The sequence below is a fragment of the Dendrobates tinctorius genome, unplaced genomic scaffold, assembly GCF_039654945.1.
Source record: "Dendrobates tinctorius isolate UK_male_01 unplaced genomic scaffold, ASM3965494v1 ptg000063l, whole genome shotgun sequence".
Lineage (NCBI taxonomy): Eukaryota > Metazoa > Chordata > Amphibia > Anura > Dendrobatidae > Dendrobates > Dendrobates tinctorius.
Window position 1 is genome coordinate 10,325,429 of NW_027361731.1, and position 18,034 is coordinate 10,343,462.

At 47.5% G+C, this 18,034-nt stretch overlaps 1 protein-coding gene across 1 annotated transcript in view; it reads right to left on the reverse strand.

Annotated features, from left to right (window-relative positions):
- The window catches only part of LOC141094223 (uncharacterized), a 35,515-nt gene extending 34,818 nt beyond the window's left edge, over positions 1-697 (reverse strand). The window contains exon 1 of the mRNA XM_073580026.1: positions 476-697. The gene's annotated coding sequence lies outside the window, so the exon portion shown is untranslated. The remainder of the gene's footprint in view (positions 1-475) is intronic.
- Between the last annotated feature and the right edge of the window lie 17,337 nt (positions 698-18,034).

Genomic DNA, 18,034 nt, shown 5'->3' on the forward strand with positions numbered 1-18,034 from the left:
TTTTCCACCAATATAGGCCAGTGAGAATCTGGAATTCCTTGCCTGAGGAGGTGGTGATGGCGAACTCCGTCGAGGGGTTCAAGAGAGGCCTGGATGTCTTCCTGGAGCGTAACAGTATTGTATCTTAAAGTTATTAGGTTCTTTAGAAGGACGTAGATCTGGGGATTTATTGTGACAGAATACAGGCTGAACTGGATGGACAAATTGCTTTTTTCGGCCTTGCTAACTATGTTACTATGTTGCTTACAGGGACATTATGGAGATATTATACTGTGTGGGATCAAGAAAGGGGACCTGAACTATGAGAACAATCCGTTTCCTCACTTCCTGTCTTCCATAGTCGGGTCGTATGTGTCTATTACAGGAAACAGAACAAAAATGCAATGATTCTTATAAAGTGGCAACAAAAACACCAAAAGAGTCTCAGTGCTGAAGGGGTTAATGTCCCCCCAAGCAATGGGAAATCACCACTAACCTCCACCTTCAGAGTCGAACACCACATATATAGCTGCTCCGTGTGCACAGGACCTGTGATGAGGTCACAGGAGGGGAGGAGTCAGGGGTCACATGATATCCGGAGTGCAGATGCTACATGGTGACTTCTCCTCAGTCAGTGAGATTTCCGCAGGGCCGGCTACAGGTTTTTGAGGGCCCCGGGCGAAAGAGTCTCAGTGGGCCCCCCCTTTAACACATACCACGATTCATGCTGTGTGACATCCGTGGTGCCAGCCAAAAATGGACTTGTCTCCATGTGGATCACACGGACACGCATGTGATCCACACGGACACTCGCTCTGTGGCAAAACACGTTCATGTGAAGGAGGCTATTGATTACTAGTGTACGTATGAAAGAAAGAACAGAAAGAGAGAGAAAGAAACAAACAAACAGAGAGAACAGAGAGAATGAAAGAAAGAAAGAAAGAAAGAGGGGAAATAAAGAACAGAGAAAGAAAGAACAGAGAGAAAGATTTGGAAGAACAAAGAGAAAGAAACAGAAAGAGAAAGAAAGAACAGAGAGAGAGAACAGAAAGAGAGAAAGAAATAGCAGAGAGAAAGAAAGAGGGGAAATAAAGAGCAGAGAAAGAAAGAACAGAGAGAGAAAGAAACAGAGAAAGAAAGATTAGAGATTGAAAGAAAAGAACAGAGAGAAAGAGAAAGAAAGAGGGGGAGAAAGAAAGAACAGAGAGAGAAAGAAAGAGGGGAAAGAAATAACAGAGAGAGAGAAAGAGGGGAAAGAAAGAAAGAACAGAGAGAAAAAAAGAAGGGAAAGAACAGAGAAAGAAAAAAGAAAGAAAGAAAGAAAAAGAACAGAGAGAAAGAGTGGACAGAAAAAAGAACAGAGAAAGAAAGAAAGAAAGAAAGGGGAAAAAAGAACAGAGAGGGAGAGAGAAAGAAAGAGGGGAAAGAAAGAACGGAGAAAGAAAGAGTGGACAGAAAAAAGAACAGGGAGAGAGAAAAAGGAGGGGAAAGAAAGAACAGAGAGTTAGAGAGAAAAAGAAAGGGGAAAGAACAGAGAGAAGGAAAGAAAGAAAGTAAGCTCCCGGCTGGGGCAGTCTCTCTCTCAAAATCGGGACTGTCTCACTGGATCCGGGACCGTTGGGAGGTATGAATGCTCGCCACCATACACCTCGTACACGCACGGCTCTGCTTTGTATGCCTCGTACACACATGGCTCTGCTCCGTATACCTTGTACACACACGGCTTCACTCCATACACCCCCGGCTCTGCTCCACTCCATAAACACACGGCTCAACTCCGTACACACAGGGCTCTGCTTTGTACACCTCATACACATCCGGCTCCACTCCGTACACCTCGTACACACGTGGCTCTGCACACCTCATACACATGCGGCTCCGCTCCGTACACCTCGTACACACGCGGCTCCGCACTGTGCACCTCTTACACACATGGTTCCGGGCTCCACACCATACACACACGGCTCCGCTCCGCATACCTCGTACACACATGGCTCCACTCCATACACCTCGTACACACACGGCTCCACACCGTGCACCTCGTAAAAACATGGCTCCGCTCCATACACCTCGTACACACACGGCTCCGCTCCCCTCATACACACACGGCTCCACACCATACATTTCGTACACACGGCTCAACTCTGTACACCTCGTACACACATGGCTACACTCCGGTACACCTCGTACACACACGGCTCCGCTTCTTACACCTAGTACACACACGGCTCCGCTCCGTACTTCTCGTACACACACGGCTCCACTCCGTACACCTTGTACACACGGCTCTGCTCCGGTACACCACGTACACACACGGCTCCACTCCATACACCTTGTACACACACAGCACCGCACCGTACACCTCGTACACACAGGGCTCCACTCTGTACATCTCGTACACACACGGCTCCTCTCCCTACACCTCGTACACACAGGGCTCCGCACCGTACACCTCGTACACACAGGGCTCCGCACCGTACACCTCGTATACACAGGGCTCCGCTCCGTACACCTCGTACACACACGGCTCCGCTCCAAACACCTGGTACACACACAGCTCCGCTTCAGTACCCCTTGTACACACGCGGCTCCGCTCCTTACACCTCATAGACACACAGCTCCACTCCATACACCTTGTACACACACGGCTCTGCTACTTCCACACCGTAAACCCCTCCTGACCCCACACATAAACTTTAACTCATCCAGCACCATGACAACCAGCACAGCATAGTCCTGCAGCCACAGAGGCCCCTGATCATGTGACCCCTGACTCCTCCCCTCCTTTGACCTCTTCACAAATCCTGAATGACAACCCAAGAATGACAAAAAATTTGAAGGAAGATTTCCTAAAAGTGGTGTGTTTTCCGAACAAAATCATTATATGCAATCTGAAAAATTGCCTATGTTGTCATGCGATCTGCCATGGTCTCTCTGAATTCACCCTTAATTCTACAGGTGAAATTTTCCCTATCAAAAGTCCCATGTCATGTTCCACCATTTATGTTATATATGTGCTAATGTCAGAATTTATATGTGGGAAGGATGACCCAACCCTTCCACAAAAGGATGAACTCACATCGTTCCAATATTCCAAAGGGTTGTGACGTGAGTCACTATAGTAAATATATATATTAATTACTGAATAAGTAAAGGGAGGTCAAACAATCTGAGGTCAGGTCCAGGAAATGGAGTAGTATGACAAAGGGAAGACGAAGTCCAATTCACGAGCCACGGTCAGGAAAGCCAGAGAGACAAAATAGTTTACAGGGAGCAAGCACAAGAGAAGTCAGGTCACAAGCAAAGGGTCTGAGTCTGGGTAGAGAATCAAGTCAAGCTGGGTCAGGCACAGAGCACAGAGGGATCAAAGTTACAAAGGCAACAGCAAGTGCACAATTGACACTAGGTGGAGGAGCTAGCATGCTTAAGAAGAAGACTAATTAAGGAAAATTAACAAAGGTGGTTGCAGCACAGACTGACATCCCCAACACAAAGTAACAAAAAGACAGAAACAGAGTAGAGATCGTGACAGTATGCTCTCTTCAAGGGGGGGCCATTGGACCCCCAGGTTTCCCAGGAAACCTCCAATGAAAGGCCTGAACCAACCGATCAGCCCTTACAGAATGAGTTGGAACCCAGGACCGTTCCTCAGGTCCATTCCCCTTCCAATGTACCAGATATTGAAGGGAATTCCAGACCATTCAGGAATCCTTGACCCTTTGTACCTCATATTCCAAGCTTCCCTCAATAGACACTAGAGCAGGCGGGGGCGAAGAAGACAGAACAGAGGGAATAAATTCCTTCAACAATGACTTGTGAAACACATTAGGAATACGGAAAGACTGAGGGAGCTTTAATCAGAAGGCAACTGGACTGACCACCTCCAGAATTTGATACGGACCCAACTTCAGCAAGGCACCTTCAATTTAATATTCTTATAGGAAAGCCATACCTTATCTCACATTTTGAAGCGACCCCTGATGAGTGCCTCCTATTGGCCTTCTGTTTCTGCCAATGCTGAGCCACCCCTTCCACCAGACATCCCCCAGCTCTTGAATGGTGACATCCACCGCAGTGCAGCTAGAACTTATCCTGGAGATCTCAACAAAATGAGAATGAAACCCGTATTTACAGAAAAGCGGTGAGGTCCCCGTGGACTGATTAACCCGTCTGTTGAAGGCAAACTCAGCCAGAGGAAGAAATGATGACCAATTCTCTTGCTGATCGGCGACAAAACATCTTAAAATTTGCTCCAAAGACTGATCTGTCCTCTATGTCTGACCGTTGTTCTCAGGGTGATAAGCAGTGGTAGAATAGAGTCAGAGAGTGTGTGGGTGTCTAGGTGTGCAAGGTTTCTGCGGGGGTGCCCATGTTGCTGGACATGGGTGCCAGGAGAGGAGAACAGGGATGAGAAAGTGAGTAGATGGTGGTCAGATAGAGGGAGAAGGGAGGTGGTGAATTTAGAAAGTTAGCAGAGGCGGGGAAGACCAGGTCTAATGTATGTCCATCTGTATGTCCATCTGTGTGGGTGGCTGAGGAGGACCACTGAGTAAGTCCAAAGGATGAAGTAAGGGACAGGAGTTTGGAGGCTGGTGACTGAAGGGTATCAGTGGGGATGTTGAAGTCACCCATGATGATAGTGGGGATGTCAGTTGAAAGAAAGTGAAGAAGACAGGTAGATAATTGGTCAATGAAGGCAGTGGTCGGGCCTGGAGGTCGGTATATGATGGTCACTTGGAGGGAGAGTAGATGCAGACAGAGTTGACTTCAAAAGAGGGGAGGATTAGGGAGGGAAGAGGTGGGATTGGGTTAAAGGTGCAGTTGGAAGAAAGGAGAAGACCCACTCCTCCACCGTGTCTGTTGCCAGGGCGAGGAGTGTGGGTGAAGTGGAGGCTGCTGTAACACAGCGCAGCACGGGAGGCGGTGTCAGAGGGTGTCAGCCAGGTTTCTGTGAGGCCGAGAAAGGCAAGATTGCGAGAAAGAAAGAGGTCATGAATCACATGAAGCTTATTGCAGATGGAGTGGGCATTCCAAAGTGCTCCAGAGAGAGGGAGCAGGGGGTTGGGTGTCAATGGCACGGGTTTTAAGTTGGAAAGGTTGCGGTAGTTCTTATTAGATAGTGAGCGTTAGGATGGTGTAGTAATGGGGGTTTTGAGCTGTGGGGGTTCTGGAATGGGAAATATATCACCAGCAGTGAGGAGAAGCAGAGAAAGGGAGAGCAGATGGGAGAAGAAGAGTGGGCAGCTTGCTTTAGGTTTCATTAGGACAGATTTGAGGTTGACGAGCAGTTTAGCAAATGAGGTCAGGTGGGGAGGAAAGAGGGAAGGGGAGATGATTATTTAGTTAGAAGGTGCTGGAGTTTGGTGATAGCGAAGGAGAGTGAGGATAAATGGAGCAAACACTGTGAGGGCATATGTAAACATGTCGAAGGAGTAGGTGGGTTAATAGAAAAGCTAGATCCAAGTAATAAGAAGTGCTTACTCAGCAGACATACCCATAAGACACAGTTTCTCTATACTCTTACTAGTAAATTACTGCAAAATTATACAAACGGATAATCAAAGATTACAAATTAGATGTTGGAGAAAGAACAATAAGTATTGCCTATGATTGAACAGTTCTGGATGACATTTTTACAGTGTGAAGCATGAATTAGACATAAAAATTGTATTTGTCTATAACAGTTGGTGGACACTTAGCAATTACCCCCCCCCCATTTACTGGAATATGAAGGTCTTGAGGTACATTTGTAGGAACCAAATATTAAAACTACAAAACAACAAAGATCTTTAAAGTAGAAACAAATTATTGAACAAATGTAAACGAGATATTCAATATTTAGCCTCCATTTACATAATAGTAGAACCATAATCATGCTGTATCACAATACTAAAGCAAGGGGAAAATAGAAATTCTTGATGCAATAACGCAACTGCCCCACAATAAAGGTGAACTGTACTACAAGGCTGGGAACAGGATAAATTGTCCAATTGGGGCCGTGTAGAGAGCGAAGAGAAGAGGGCCAAGGAGTGAGCTCTGAGGTACTCCGACAGTGAGAGGAAGAGGAGATGATGTGGAGCCAGAGAACAAAACACTGAAGGAGGGGTCAGAAAGATAGGAAGAGAACCAGGAGAGAGCAGTGTCTTTAATGCCTGGTGACTGGAGCCTAAAGAGTAGGAGATGGTGGTCAACAGTTTCAAAAGCTGCAGATAGGTCGAGGAGAATGAGCAGAGAGTGGTCACCGTTACGTTTTGCTGTCAGAAGGTCATTGGTCACTTTGATGAGTTTAGTTTCAGTCGAATGTAGGGGGCAGAAGCCAGACTGTGAAGGGTCTAGAAGGGAGTGAGTGAAGAGGTATTGGGTAAGGCGGGAGTAAACTAGGCGCTCCAAAAGTTTAGAGATGAAGTTTGTAGTTGTTTGTGCAGGATGGGTCGAGAGCGGGTTCTTTAGTAATGGAGTAGCGATAGCGTGTTTGAAGGAGGATAGGAAAATGCCCGAGGAGAGGGAGAGATTAAAGATTGCAGTTAGGTGAGTTGTTACTGTAAGAAAAAGTTCTATTGAGAGCTGGAAGAGTCGGGAAGAAGTTCCACAGACGATCTCTTATCAAGCTGAGGTTGAAGGTTTATTCGGAGATACACGGCAAAACAGATACAGAATAACAGAGGAGTTGGAATATGCGGGCAAAAACAGGAATTCAGACAGGCAGAGATTCGCTAGGAAGTCTGGCGATGATAAGGCTCTGTGCCCTGGCCATGGTGAGGCACAGTGGCATGATGGCGATGGAATGGCAACAAGCAACAGTAACAAGAGCTTCTTATACATTATCAGAACAAAGAAAGCTGCATTTTGCCGCAGAGGGCGTTAACATTATAATTCTAAGGCGTTTTCATGGTAATCTACAGAAACGTGGTTTAGAAAAGAGAATATAATGACTAGAGTTGAGCGACTTTTGTTTTTTTAGGGTCGCGTTTCGTTTCGTGAAACCCGACTTTTCCAAAAGTCGGGTCGAGCAAGATCGTCTGATTATAGGGAAAAGTCGGGGTCGTCCCGAAACACGAAACCCAATGTAAGTCAATGGGGAATAAAAGTCGGCAGTGAGAGGAGGACAGGAAACACACCTACAGTGCCCATTTGAATGCCAAAAGCATCAATTCTTCTTACTTAAGCTTGTCAACCTTAATTAACTTCATAATACAAGTTACGCACTGAAAAATGGGGGTTATTTGGCTAAAGTTGTGGGGGGGGGCTGGCTCCAGGTTTTCATGTGCCCTGGGCGAAAGAGCGCCCCTTTAACACATACCAAAACTCATCATGCTCCGATACGGCAGAGAAATAGCGGTATAGTACAATGAAAAATACTTCACTTTTTACATCTCATGACGAGGCCCATCTATTTCTCCATACAGAATCATTGGTCCCATATAATGTTTGAAACAGTATATGATGAGCTCCACATAATGCTACAGTATATGTTGGTCCCCATGGATGAAGCTCCACTGTCTTATGGGCCCAAATAATGCTCCAAACATAATGGGCCCCATTTCTAATGCTCTAGTGTATAATGGGCCCTGTAAGTGCTGCTCCAGTGTCTGATGTCCACCTTTGGAATGTTCCAGTGTATGGTGGGCCCCATCTATCATTCTCCAGAGTAACGTGCTCCCCAAAAATTGCTGTCCCAACATTGAAAACAATCAAATAAGTCTCCTCGCTAGGGAATCCCTGTACTAGTCTGGACTCCTCGTCGTCCCCATCTTCCATCTCACTGCACAGTATTTCAACCTTGCAAGTGCTGTGATCCTGAGCAAGCGGGGGGGGCCCACTCGTTGGCGACGGCACTGGCACAGGGCCCCTGATAGTACGGTGGTGTGTCTGATGGCGGGTGGGCCGAACCTGCACTTTCATCTGCAGCTTCCTCTTTATCACCGTGTATGATGGAACTGTATATGGGAAGGGTAACCTGAGTTTCATCAGGGTCAGATTCAGGCCGTGTAGCGTGCGGGTGGAATGTAGTGGTCTGGGTCAATGTACCAGCAGATTCATCGAGCAGTGGCTGGGCATCAGTGCACTTGTGTCGCCCCCAGGAGTACGGTCGCCACAGTGGCATTACCTTCCTCCTAGGGAGTGTGATGTCATGCTTGGGAGCAACGAAGGATCTCTCTAGCAGGTTAACTGATTGGGCGGCGTTATTCCCACGAGTCATGACCCTCCAAACAGCGTTCATGAAGGCAAATTGTTTGTTTTACGTGGGCAGTATGGTTGCAAAGCTGAACCTTAAAGGAATGTCCAGAAGGGCACCACCAGGAGTGGAGCCTACGGTTTAATTCGACTCCACCTGGGAAACCTCAACCATGCCAGCTACAGAACAGATGCACACTTTGCAAGCTTAATTCCGTTAACGAATGAGACTCCGTCATGCCCCGCGGTCCGAGTCCGGCTTACTAGAGGGACACGTGAGGCTCTGGAACATGAGATTGGCCAATAACTGGTGTGTCATGCCCTTACATGTCCGTGGCTGCATGTGCGCTACACTGAAAAGGCCAGCGTTTGTCGCTTACAGCTGCAGATAACCCGCTGAACAACGTTAGTGATGGGGATCACTGATTACAATTATTACCCGCGAACAATGATTTCCCAGTAAGTGCAGGTCAACTGCAGTTCTGGAATTAGGCCTAACCGTCATTCCTGAAAAAATGAAAAATTTACGTGTGCAAACCACAGGTGCTGTAGCTTGCTTAACAGCTCGCCAGCCGTTCTCACGCCCAGTATGGATTACACGTGATTGCACAAAGGTTAGAAAGGGTACCGTATCTCCAGATAACATGTATGGATAGCGTACACATTCAAAATATATGTCTCAGGAGGCAGGCTCAGACGGTGTTAGGCCCAGTATGGATTGCACGTGATTGCACAAAGGTTAGAAAGGGTACCGTATCCCCAGATAACATGTATGGATAGCGTACACATTCAAAATATATGTCTCAGGAGGCAGGCTCAGACGGTGTTAGGCCCAGTATGGATTGCACGTGATTGCACAAAGGTTAGAAAGGGTACCGTATCCCCGGATAACATGTATGGATAGCGTACACATTCAAAATATATGTCTCAGGAGGCAGGCTCAGACGGTGTTAGGCCCAGTATGGATTGCACGTGATTGCACAAAGGTTAGAAAGGGTACCGTATCCCCGGATAACATGTATGGATAGCGTACACATTCAAAATATATGTCTCAGGAGGCAGGCTCAGACGGTGTTAGGCCCAGTATGGATTGCACGTGATTGCACAAATGTTAGAAAGGGTACCGTATCCCCAGATAACATGTATGGATAGCGTACACATTCAAAATATATGTCTCAGGAGGCAGGCTCAGACGGTGTTAGGCCCAGTATGGATTGCACGTGATTGCACAAAGGTTAGAAAGGGTACCGTATCCCCGGATAACATGTATGGATAGCGTACACATTCAAAATATATGTCTCAGGAGGCAGGCTCAGACGGTGTTAGGCCCAGTATGGATTGCACGTGATTGCACAAAGGTTAGAAAGGGTACCATATCCCCGGATAACATGTATGGATAGCGTACACATTCAAAATATATGTCTCAGGAGGCAGGCTCAGACGGTGTTAGGCCCAGTATGGATTGCACGTGATTGCACAAAGGTTAGAAAGGGTACCGTATCCCCGGATAACATGTATGGATAGCGTACACATTCAAAATATATGTCTCAGGAGGCAGGCTCAGACGGTGTCAGGCACAGTATGGATTTGACGGCCCAGATTACACAGCGGAGGAGCAGGGAGAGGTAAAGATTGCAAATGCTGGGGCCCTGCCCAAGCAAGGGGGGCTCACTCGTGGGCTACGGTACTGGCACTGGGCCCCTCATAGTACAGCGGTGTGTCTGACGGCGGGTGTGCACCACCACCGTCAGAGACACTTGATTGCACTATGAGGGACCCTGTGCCAGTGCCCGCGCCCAAGAGTCGGCCTACCCACCTGTCCAGGGCAACGGCACTCGCACGGTGTCGTGCGCTAGGTGGTGACCCCGGCCATGGGGGGGGGGAGGCAGCACAGTTAGGGAGTTTTAGAAAGTGGCATATGTTGATGTTGGACATTCAGCTGATGCAAAAGGCGAAATAGGTCAAGTCCCAGGAAGAGGTGGACCAAAGCAAGCCATTTTTCTGTCACCCTATGTGTCATCAGGGGAAGGTGGGACAAAATCCTTGGAAACCCATGCATGGTTCATTTTAATGAAGGTTAGATCATCCACATTTTGGGTTGACAGACGGGTCCTTTTTTCTGTCAGGATTGATCCAGCTGCACTGAAGACTCTTTCCGATAGCACACTTGCAGCTGGGCAAGCGAGCTCCTGTAAGGCATATTGGGCCAATTCAGGCCAGGTGTCCAGTTTAGCGACCCAATAGTCAAAGGGAAATGACCTGTGTGGGAGAACATCGATATGGGAGGAAAAGTAGTTTGTAACCATGGTTGACAACTGCTGTCTCCTGTCACTTTCCATCGATGCAGTATTACCAGTTGTGTGAGCGGTATTTGAAAAATTAGTCCACAACATTGTCATGAAACCCCTGTCTCCAATGCCACTTCTGCTGTGTGCACCACGAACACCTCTGCCAAGCTGCCCCCGGCCCGTACGGCTCGTGTGAGAACCATCACCGCTGCTGTGTGCGGGGAATGCCTCAAGCAACCGATTTACCAGAGTTGCTTGTTTATTAGCCAATATTAGGTCAAGGTTCTCCTGTGGCATGATGTTTTGTAATTTGCCTTTATAGCGTGGATCCAGGATGCTGGCCAACCAGTAGTCGTCATCGTTCATCATTTTGGCAATGCGGGGGTCCCTTTTTAGGATCCGCAAGGCATAATCTGACATGTGGGCCAATGTTCCCGGTGTCAATGATGCACTGCGAGTGCTGGTTGGAGGAGCACTTTCTGGCAAATCCACATCCCTCCAGTCACGCACAAACCCTGTACCAGACCTTGCCACGCCAACATTTTCACTTGCCCCACGAGATGCATCCTCCTCCCCTAAGTAATCATCCCCATCATCATCCTCCTCCTCCTCTTCTTCCTCCACCTCGTCCAGGAGAGGTCCCTGAGCAGACAATGGCTGAATGTCATCAAGGATTCCCTCCTCCTCTTCCTCCTCATCAACATTGGCTGCAGACGCCTGCTCCTTAAGGTGCGTCAAAGTTTGCATGAGCAGACGCATAAGTGGGATGCTCATGCTTAGTATGGTGTCGTCTGCGCTTACCAGCCGTGTGCATTCCTCAAAACACTGAAGGACTTTACAGAGGTCTTTCAGCTTCGACCACTGCACACCTGTCAACTCCATGTCTGCTCTCAAAGTGCCTGGCCGTGTATCCTCCCACAAATGCATTATGGCCTGCCTCTGCTCGCACAGCCGCTCCACCATGTGCAGGGTGGAGTTCCACCTTGTTGCAATGTCGATAATGAGGCGGTGGTTGGGAAGGTGGAGCAATCGCTGCAGCTTCTGCATACGAACGGAGTGTACAGGCGACCGGCGGATGTGCGCGCACAGTCTTCGCATCTTCTGGAGCAGGGCTGTTAACTCCGGATAATTTTTGAGGAAGCACTGCACCACCAGGTTCAAGGTGTGAGCCAAGCAAGGTATGTGGCTGAGTTTTGAAAGGGCTATGGCTGCCACAAAATTACGGCCGTTATCACTAACTACCTTGCCTGCCTCAAGATGTACACTGCCCAGCCATGACTCAGTTTGTCGCTTCAAGTACTCGGCCAGCACCTCGGCGGTATGTCTGTAGCCCAAACACATCATCTGCAACACAGCCTGCTGACGCTTTCCACTAGCTGCTCGATAGGGGGACACATCGTGTGCAACAGTGGCAGCTGCAGATGGAGTGCTCGTACGACTGCGCTCTGTGGACGAGCTTTCGCTTCTGGAGGAGGAGGAGGAGGAGGAGGGTGGAACGCCTACAGCCAACTGTTTCCTATACCGTGGGCTAGGCAGCACTGTCCCACCACCGCTGTCCCCTGTGGACCCTGCATCCACCACATTAACCCAGTGCGCAGTGATGGACACGTAACGGCCCTGGCCATGCCGACTGGACCATGCATCAGTAGTGAGGTGCACCTTTCCGCTCACTGACTGCTTGAGTGCATGGACAATGCGGTCTTTCACATGATGGTGGAGGGCTGGGATGGCTTTGCGAGAGAAGAAGTGGCGACTGGGTAGGTCATAGCGTGGTACTGCATAGGCCATGAGTTCGCGGAAAGCTGTGCTTTCCACCAACCGAAAGGGCATCATCTCAAACGAGATTAGTTTGGCAATGTGGGCGTTCAAACCCAGTGTACGCGGATGAGAGACTGAGTACTTTCTTGACCTACTCATAGTGTCTGGGAGGGTGAGCTGGACTTGAGAGCTGCATATGGTGGAAGTAGCCATGGACAGGGCGGACTGAGAGAGGGTTGATGATGGTGATGGAGTTGGCGTTCTTTCTGATGGCCTAGAATCAGTCTTTCGTTGATATAACAGTGGGATTCCCTGACTGCTGTGGCCTTGCAACGACACCTCAACATTTGCTGCTGTGCTAACCGGTGGGCTTACAGTGGGGGAAACAATGTAGCGTTGCTGACTACCTTCGTTGTGATCAGTTGCACATGTGGCACTTGAGGTTTGGTGTTGTGTCCACGCTTGCAAGTGCATGCTGGTTAAATGTCTAAGCATGCAACTGGTATTCAAATTTTTCAGATTTTTCCCTCGGCTAAAGGTCTTTGCACACTTCTTACAGATAACCTTGGCCTGATCATGAGGATTTTGGTCAAAAAAGTGCCACACTGCACTCTTCCTACTTTGGCAGACATTTTGCAGCCTAGCACGCTGTGATCTTTTGACCCTCTGGACAAGCTGTCCAGCAACTCTTTTGATGTTTGGAACCTGTCTTTGGAGTGCTCCGGGCCTGCCAGATAACAGCTGTTGCGATGTCGATGTCTGCTGTGGATGCTCCTCATCTGAGCTATTGGAAGCAGCACCCTCTTCCCCCAATGGATGCCAATCTGGGTCAACAACTGGGTCATCCATCACCTCCTCTTCTATGTCATGTGCACCTTCCTCTGTGTCACCGTGTATGGTGGTATAGTGTGCGGGAAGGGGCACCTGAGTCTCATCAGGGTCAGAATCTGGCTCTGTACACTGCGAGGACAATGTAGTGCTCTGAGTGAATGTACCAGCAGAATCATCCATCAGCGGCTGTGCATCAGTGCACTCCATGTCAGATTCATCTTGGCCTGGGTAATTCACCATTTCACTTGATAATCCAGGCATGGTATGTGAAAACAGCTCCATGGAGTAATCAGTAGTATGGCCTGCGTCATCCTTCAATCTTGGTTGGGGTGAAGGACACAAGGAAAGGTGTGGTTCATGAACATGAGCCTCCAATGACGACTCAGTGCTTTTACTTTTTACAACTGAAGAAGAGGAGGCGATAGAGCTGGAGGCTGAGTCAGCAATGTAAGACAAAACTTTTTCCTGATGCTCTGGCTTTAAAAGCGGTTTGCCAACTCCTAGAAAACTAAGCGTTCGAGGCCTTATGTAGCCAGACGATGACGCAGGCTCAACACCTCCTGCATTCGGTCCTATTTTGCTCTTGCCACTACCATCAGATCCACCACCAACACCATCATTACCAGCTGCCAACCCCCGCCCAATTCCACGGCCTCTTCCACCAGCCTTCCTCATTTTTGGTAGAAATGTAGACAAAATCCAACAAACTATATAGTATGTAAAACAAGGTACAAGGTGTCTATAGGACAGGGGAGATTTTGAATTTCTGCACACACTTTTGGACACTGGACACTTTTGGATTGTGTGAGGCCCAATGAATATCTGAGCGCTATGTGACAGGCTCGATGGCACAGCTGTGACCTAAGTGACTAGAGGATAAGGGAGATTTTGAATCTCTGCACACACTTTTGGACACTGGACACTTTTGGATTGTGTGAGGCCCAATGAATATCTGAGCACTATGAGACAGGCTCGATGGCACAGCTGTGACCTAAGTGACTAGAGGATAAGTGAGATTTTGAATCTCTGCACACACTTTTGGACACTGGACACTTTTGGATTGTGTGAGGCCCAATGAATATCTGAGCGCTATGTGACAGGCTCGATGGCACAGCTGTGACCTAAGTGACTAGAGGATAAGTGAGATTTTGAATCTCTGCACACACTTTTGGACACTGGACACTTTTGGATTGTGTGAGGCCCACTGATATCTGAGCGCTATGTGACAGGCTCGATGGCACAGCTGTGACCTAAGTGACTAGAGGATAAGTGAGATTTTGAATCTCTGCACACACTTTTGGACACTGGACACTTTTGGATTGTGTGAGGCCCACTGATATCTGAGCGCTATGTGACAGGCTCGATGGCACAGCTGTGACCTAAGTGACTAGAGGATAAGTGAGATTTTGAATCTCTGCACACACTTTTGGACACTGGACACTTTTTGGATTGTGTGAGGCCCAATGAATATCTGAGCGCTATGTGACAGGCTCGATGGCACAGCTGTGACCTAAGTGACTAGAGGATAAGGGAGATTTTGAATCTCTGCACACACTTTTGGACACTGGACACTTTTGGATTGTGTGAGGCCCAATGAATATCTGAGCACTATGAGACAGGCTCGATGGCACAGCTGTGACCTAAGTGACTAGAGGATAAGTGAGATTTTGAATCTCTGCACACACTTTTGGACACTGGACACTTTTGGATTGTGTGAGGCCCAATGAATATCTGAGCGCTATGTGACAGGCTCGATGGCACAGCTGTGACCTAAGTGACTAGAGGATAAGTGAGATTTTGAATCTCTGCACACACTTTTGGACACTGGACACTTTTGGATTGTGTGAGGCCCACTGATATCTGAGCGCTATGTGACAGGCTCGATGGCACAGCTGTGACCTAAGTGACTAGAGGATAAGTGAGATTTTGAATCTCTGCACACACTTTTGGACACTGGACACTTTTGGATTGTGTGAGGCCCACTGATATCTGAGCGCTATGTGACAGGCTCGATGGCACAGCTGTGACCTAAGTGACTAGAGGATAAGTGAGATTTTGAATCTCTGCACACACTTTTGGACACTGGACACTTTTGGATTGTGTGAGGCCCACTGATATCTGAGCGCTATGTGACAGGCTCGATGGCACAGCTGTGACCTAAGTGACTAGAGGATAAGTGAGATTTTGAATCTCTGCACACACTTTTGGACACTGGACACTTTTGGATTGTGTGAGGCCCACTGATATCTGAGCGCTATGTGACAGGCTCGATGGCACAGCTGTGACCTAAGTGACTAGAGGATAAGTGAGATTTTGAATCTCTGCACACACTTTTGGACACTGGACACTTTTGGATTGTGTGAGGCCCAATGAATATCTGAGCGCTATGTGACAGGCTCGATGGCACAGCTGTGACCTAAGTGACTAGAGGATAAGTGAGATTTTGAATCTCTGCACACACTTTTGGACACTGGACACTTTTGGATTGTGTGAGGCCCAATGAATATCTGAGCACTATGAGACAGGCTCGATGGCACAGCTGTGACCTAAGTGACTAGAGGATAAGTGAGATTTTGAATCTCTGCACACACTTTTGGACACTGGACACTTTTGGATTGTGTGAGGCCCAATGAATATCTGAGCGCTATGTGACAGGCTCGATGGCACAGCTGTGACCTAAGTGACTAGAGGATAAGTGAGATTTTGAATCTCTGCACACACTTTTGGACACTGGACACTTTTGGATTGTGTGAGGCCCAATGAATATCTGAGCGCTATGTGACAGGCTCGATGGCACAGCTGTGACCAAAGTGACTAGAGGATAAGGGAGATTGGATTGCTTTTAAAAAAGCAGTTTGCGGAGCAGTGGGTAAACAGCAATGCCAGCCTGTCAGGAAGCCTTAAAAGGCAGCCCAACAACCAACACTACTGATACACCACAATATAGCCTCCCCTTGCACTGCACACACAGTGACTGGTGTGTTGTGCAGGCCAAATTGCTATCAGCAGCAGAAGCAGTTTTTTTTTCTTCTCAGCAGGACAAAAAAAAAAATTGGGCTTGCTTTTAAAAAAGCAGTTTGAGGCCCAATGAATATCTGAGCGCTATGTGACAGGCTCGATGGCGCAGCTGTGACCAAAGTGACTAGAGGATAAGGGAGATTGGATTGCTTTTAAAAAAGCAGTTTGCGGAGCAGTGGGTAAACAGCAATGCCAGCCTGTCAGGAAGCCTTAGAAGGCAGCCCAACAACCAACACCACTGATACACCACTATATAGCCTCCCCTTGCACTGCACACACAGTGACTGGTGTGTTGTGCAGGCCAAATCGCTAGCAGCAGAAGCAGTTTTTCTGTCTTCTTCCCTGCCTAACGCTCTCCCTACAGAATCAGCAGCAACCTCTCCCTATGCTAAGATAGGCAGAAGTAAGATGGCGGTCGTCGTGCACGCCCTTTTATACCCCCTGTGACGCCCACCAAAGCAAGCCAATCACTTGCATGCCCTTCTGAAAGATGGTGGTGACCCGTGCCTATGTCATCACGTTGCCCACAGTGTCCGTGGATCCTGATTGGCTGAAAAAGAGTGCAAAACAAGCTTTTGAAACGCGACTTTGGCGCGTAAGTCGCCGACCTCGTGGCCGACCTCATCCTAGGGTCGGGTTTCGTTTCATGAAACCCGACTTTGCCAAAAGTCGGCGACGTTTGAATTTTTTCGACCCGTTTCGCTCAACTCTAATAATGACATAATACGAAGATATTAATTAACATTTCTTCAAGCAACACTAAAACCCATAAGTCATTGGTATCTATGGCTACTGTCCTAAAATCTTATCATTGTCTCCAGTCTAGGTCCATAAATTCTTACATCCTGACATTTTAACTACTCTACACTTCGCTACCACACTATCACATATAAGCATACTGGCCATATATTTGGTGACCTGTGACCCTATTGATTGATCCAATCTTCCTCTACGCACATCGGCTGAGGTTGCTAGGAGACATGATCTCATTTTCCATCCTCCATTTAGTACATTTTATCAGCTCTTTTGTAAAAGTTGAATCTTCTCTAACTTTCAACAAAATGGCTGCTAGAGACAACATGGCCGCTCAGTATATTATGGCTGACCATTCTCTTACAAGTCCCCCTCTTGTACTCTATCCAGAGTACAACATACAGTACTGTAATATTCATGGGTGAATTACTGAAAATAAGAATATTGAGGTAATTCAGCACTTTATGCACGTGTGTGTAAGGCAAAAGTCCCTAAAAATAGCACAAACACATAAAAAAATAATTCAAATAGTCCCGAAAAAAAATAAGCTGCATAATAGTTAAGTCTTTTAGTCTTTTTCTTCTCATTCTTTGTCTTCTGGATTTTCCTGATCTTCTCCCCCTCTCACACTATCAGAGTCCCACTGTATAGTGTGAAACATCTTCTCCTGATCATCCAATAGGTTCATGGTCCCAGGAGTCGAATATGAAAATCTTCAGCGGACCTGGAGAAAAATAGAAAAAAGAGTGCAGTATCAGTCCTTACCAGAAATCTCAGTAAAATAATTAAGAAGTCTACACTGATTGATATGAACCATTTTAATCACCTTTTTAGCTTGAAAATTTGAGCCAAGACTTAATCATTGTAGTCGGGATATAAGGCACAAGTCTATCATTAACCCGTTTGTAGTACAAGCACTCCCCCTCAATGGGCAGGGACTCAAGGGAATTGAACAGGGATGAGTCACCCTCCTTCTCCTGTGCCTTTATGAGATCTTGCAGAGGAGAAAAGACAAGGGGGGGCTCTTGGGGTTTCTCAGTGACTGCAGCGATGACTTCTTGAGGATATTTGTCATCGCCTGTGAGTGCAGCCTCCTTGGCTGCGTGATCTACATATGCATTGCCAAGGATGTGGGGGTCAGGAATCAACCTCTGGTGTCCCTTGATTTTACAGAAGGACCATAATTTTGGGAATTCTTTACCCCGTTCCTCAATTTGTTTTAGAATGTCTGC